The following is a 5,095-nucleotide window of genomic DNA, read 5'->3' as shown; positions in this document are numbered from 1 at the left end:
TATAAGGCTGTGGTGCATAGGTGAGTGTGCGCACACGCATGTGTTGGGGGAGAAGTGGGAAGGTGGGAGCTCGGACCTCTCAGAAGGGCCCATCAGAGCGCCTACCGCACCAGAGGTTTCCAGTGTTAGTTTCCGTCCCCACCTCTCCCTCACCCATCCTAACAGCTTAGTTTTGTCCAAGACCTGAGCTATTCATCACTGTGGCATCTGAAAACAACCCCGTGGTGTTCCCAAAGGCCACCCAGGAGCCGAGATCACCCCCACTGGGAACTTCTGCTCAGAGCATGTGAGTCCTCAGCAGGGGCTGGCGGTGGCAGTTTCTGGATTACTGAGCTGCTTTGTGAGCAGAAATTTCCTAGAACAGCCCCCAACTGGGAGCCACTGCTTTAAATAAAGACTCTGATTCCTTTTGTTTTCTTTTTTCTTTTCTCTCTTCTCTTCTCTCTCTCTCTTTTTTTTTTTCTTTTCTTTCTTTTGAGAGTCTGAGTGGACCAGGGGCAGAAGAGACAGGTAGAGAGAGAATTCCAAGCAGCTTCCTTGCTGTCAGCACTGAGCCCTTTGCAGGGCTCAAACTCACGAACCATGAGATCATGACCTGTTCCGAAATCGAGAATGGGATGCTCAACTGACCGAGCCACCCAGCTGCCCCCCAACTGTGATTTTTACCAGTTATCTCCAGAATTTCTGCTGTTCACCTTTGGCCATGTTATGTCCAAAGTGGGGCACACCTCCAAAGTTCTCCATTCTGGCCACAGGTTGGAATCACAGGGATCTTAAAAACAATACTGTCCCCTGGGTCTTATCCTAGAGAATCTGATTTACCTGGCCCAGGGGTCCCAGCTATTTTAATGCCCCCAGTGATTAGCGAGCACTGATAACCAGTTACCAGAAGATATTTGTGAAAAAGCTTGAGGCTAGGGCAGGGGTGAGGGGAGCAGCATTGAATAAATGCTTCCATTAACTGGGGAAGTGCCTTCATTAGCTCTTCCCCCTTTAATTTATTCTATTCTTTCTTCTCTTGTCCCTTCTACCCATTTTTATTATAATTATTTAGAATTAATTGTGCGATTCCCTTTTGTTCATCCAAGCTAGTCTTCCATTGCAACAAAAGGTAAGAATGGAAAAGGCAACCCAGTTTACAGCTTCTTAATGTTTTTTATTCCCTCTTGGCTTACAATCTGGCTGAGGGAGCAAAAGAAGGTTAGGGAGAGACACTGAGACTCAGAGTAAATGGGAAATGATTCTGTGTCCAGCCAGGCTCAGCCCAGTCCCGTCCTCGGAGCTGAGCATCAGACCTTCTAGAAAGTACAGGCCAAAAGCATCTCTCAAACCCTCCGAGTTTTCTTTATAGCTCAATGTTCACGTCAGAAGGAGACCAAGACTTAAGCCTTCCTTCTCCTTCTCCACGTACCCTTTGGATCTGAGTCCCTGAAAGAAGGCACTGTCTACTGTGAATGTGTTATTCTGCCATCTGCCAGGAGGAAATCAGAGTGGGAAAACAGCCAGTGGAGCGCTTTTACTGCTGGCTTTTATGAAAGAAGCAGCAAAGAACTGTTCTTCATTATTTGTAAAGCCTATGTTTCGAATATTATTCTTTGATAGTCTCATGAAATTTACCAGAGAATCTTAAACTTAGGTGTCCCCAGTTTAAACACACACACACACATGCACAACTTGTGAGTTCTGCGTGGGTGGATGGCACATCATTCATGCCATCATGGGTGTGGTAGTCCTGCATCTCAGACCATATGCTCCTGGGGTTAGTATTAGACATAAAATAAGAGAAGGAAAATGGTTTGCATGTCTGAAAGTTGGTGCTTGATGTGTTTCCAGATTTAAAACATAAAAGGTGTCAATTAGCCGCCTTCTTCTTCTTCTTCTTTTTAAGTAGTCTATCTGCCCAAGGTGGGACTTGAACTCACAACCCCAAAATCAAGAGTCACGTGCTGTACCGACTGAGCCTGCCAAGTGCCCCCAAAAGCATCATTTAACTGATAGCTATATTTGCAGTCGTTTATGGCTCTCTCTTGAAACTGATTTAAATCCATTAAGATATTCCTGGCTCAACTGGCTAAGACTATGGTTCCAATTTAATCTGAGTACAGACGTAACTGCAGGGTTATACATACATATATTAGACACCAGTACTCATCGTATATTGAACCTAACGAATGCCCGTATGGTCTGTAGTACTCTGTATATGTTGTATAGGTCATGCGGCTATTTGCGTTCAGACCCATTCTTTACCTTCACCTGCTCTGCCCTGTGTCTCAGGGGGCTGACCACTGCAGACGGGTTTCCCAGGCTGCCCTGTCACTTGGGTTCCAGCTGGGCTCAGCCGATGAGAAGCCCTGGAGAGGACTGAAAGGAAAGACCAGGTCATTTGTCCCTAAACCTCCTGCCCTTGGGTGGTATCTCTGACAGTAGCTGACAAGGCTCCAGCCGCTACCAGGAGGGCCTGCTGTGGTTCCAGCTTCTGTTGGTGATCCCAGCCCTTGGGATCCAGTCATTCTATCCCTTTGATTGTCCCTCTAGCCTCCGGGTTGTGAGTAACTTCCCACTGCCACTAACCTAAACTTCTCAGGTCATCCATCAACTTGTATAACCAATTCTCTGCATTAAGCTTCCTCTGTTAGAAATCTATAGAGTGGTTTCTGTTGTTCTGGTTAGACCCTAACTAATAACATATGTCATGGTTAAAACACATTTTCCTTTCACATGGATTAGCTATTAGCAATTTTTTAAATTATGGTTGTGGTTACCAATCTGTTATTTCTGTAATTATTTGTTTGAAGGGTAAGTTCATAATCTATTGAAGTTATTATTGCTTAAAAGTAAAATTTCTAAATGCTTAGATTTCACAAATGATTGTGAATTCCACCAACTTGAGCTTCAAAGCAGTGGCTTAATTTTACCCATTATCTTCATATGATAAATGCTATGAAAATAGTGAATCATATGCCATTATTCTGTTCTTCATAATAGAATTACTATTGCATTTTTCAGAAATGGCTCAAAATCTTCTTGAGCTAATATACATACTGACCTCTAGCAACAGCATCACGAAGGAATGATCTAGTAGTAGTTACAATAAAAGAAAGGCTCATAATAACTTTGGAACTTAGAAATATCTCACTCTTTAAGTGATTTATTTTTATTATTACTTGTAATATGTTTCCTGAAACTTTGCCTAAAACCTTTTCCCCTGCTGACTGCATATTTAGATCAACTGGATCATTCCAAGAGAGGAATGTACTAGTAGACAGTTTTCTAAGGGACCTCAACTGAATGAAGTCACTTTGGCTACCACTTCCTTTCTTCTCTCCCTTCCTCATCTTGCCCAAGGTTAAAGGACCCCACAAGTATGAGAAAAGTATATTAAAAGAGCCAGGATTTCAGGGGCACCTGGGTGGCCCGGTGCGTTAAGTGTCTAACTCTTGATTTCAGCTCATGTCATTATCTTATAGTTTCATGAGTTCACGCCCCACATCAGGCTCTATGCTGACAGTACAGAGCTTGCTTGAGATCCCCCTTCTCTCTGCCCCTCCCCTGCTTGCACTCTCTTTCTCTCAAAATAAATAAATTAAAACAAAACACAAAAGAACCAGGATTTCAAAAATGGAATTAGATACTGTATCTGTCAAGAGAGTTTACCAATGTCTGATTTAAAGATGGCAGATTAAGCATGCTTGATTTTATTGTCACCAAGACCCCACTCGTATGAAAACTGGGTGGGGCACTTGGGTGGCTCAGTTGGTTAAGTGTCTAGCTTTGGCTCAGGTCATGATCTCACGGTTGGTGGGTTCGAGCCCTGCGTCAGGCTCTGTGCTGACAGCTAGCTCAGAGCCTGGAGCCTGCTTCAGATTCTGTGTCTCCCTCTCTCTCTGACCCTCCCCTGCTCACACACTCTCTCTCTGTTTCTCAGAAATAAATTTAAAAAAAAGTAAATTGGGTATTTAAAAAGCAATAAATACCCAGTAATGGCAGAGGGACTCAGTAGATAACAGATTTCAAAGGTTTTTCTGGAGGGCAAACAGTGGATGGAGGAGGAGTGGTGGCTGAAGAAAGAGAATAGAGGAAGCTAAACTCATAGCGCATGAGTGGGAAGTTGGAGGAGGATAGAACTGAGAAGGAAATCTTTTGCAAAGCAGAACGTGGGGCCCTAGACAACTCGTAAACATCCACTGAGTGAGTGATGGGCTGAAATGGGGGTGATGGATAAAATGGCACAAAGGAGCAGTTGGCCTCTCTCCCCACACGGCAGCCAGATAGGCTCTCCCCCTGCCTCACCCCACAGCCAGTAAGAAACAGCAATGATATTCTTTTCTCTACAAAATGTAATGGCCACCCAGATGAGCCCCCTGACATGTTGGTATTTAGGAGTTCCCCAGCCAAATAGCTGGATTTCTGCCAAGGAATCACAATAAAAGTAATACAAGTAGCCAATCATTATGCACTGTAAAGCCTATACTGTGTATTAACTTATTTAATGCTCACACCAACCCTAGGAAGAAACTGAAGCACAGGGTGGTAAGATAACTTGCCTGGCAAAGCTAGATCACCACGAGGTGAAGACTCAGTAAGCTCCATCCGGATTCAAAAAAAACATACCAAGTAACATCTTATTGCTTCATTCCGAAATAGAGACAACCAAGGATGGCCAGATATTTGAAGAAAGGTCACAACATGAAAGATGGATACAAAATAAACACAAGAATGACCAGAGGAAAGAGTAGAGATAGGAAACAGAAGGGAAGAAAGAAACCTCCAGTTAATGTTCTCAGAGGTATTCGGGAAGATTCTGCATCATAAGATAATAGAATGCAGTGAAAGAGAAATGATGAGAGAAGTATGAACAGCTACTAAAAAGTTCAACAGAAGCATTTACCAAATGTGTATGTATGCAAGGCACAGTTTCAGGCCTGGAGATGTAGGCAACCGGTTCTTGCCCTCATAGAGCTTACATTCTAGGAGAGCAGGGAAGACAGATATTCAGAAATTCAACAAATAAATATGTAATATATCAGGTGATAAATAAAAATAAAGCAGGAAAAGGAGCTAGGGAGTGGGCAGGAGTGTTGGTCTTCTGTGCAAG

This window comes from Suricata suricatta, chromosome 5 (genome assembly GCF_006229205.1).
Source record: "Suricata suricatta isolate VVHF042 chromosome 5, meerkat_22Aug2017_6uvM2_HiC, whole genome shotgun sequence".
NCBI lineage: Eukaryota > Metazoa > Chordata > Mammalia > Carnivora > Herpestidae > Suricata > Suricata suricatta.
This window is presented reverse-complemented; position numbering follows the sequence as displayed.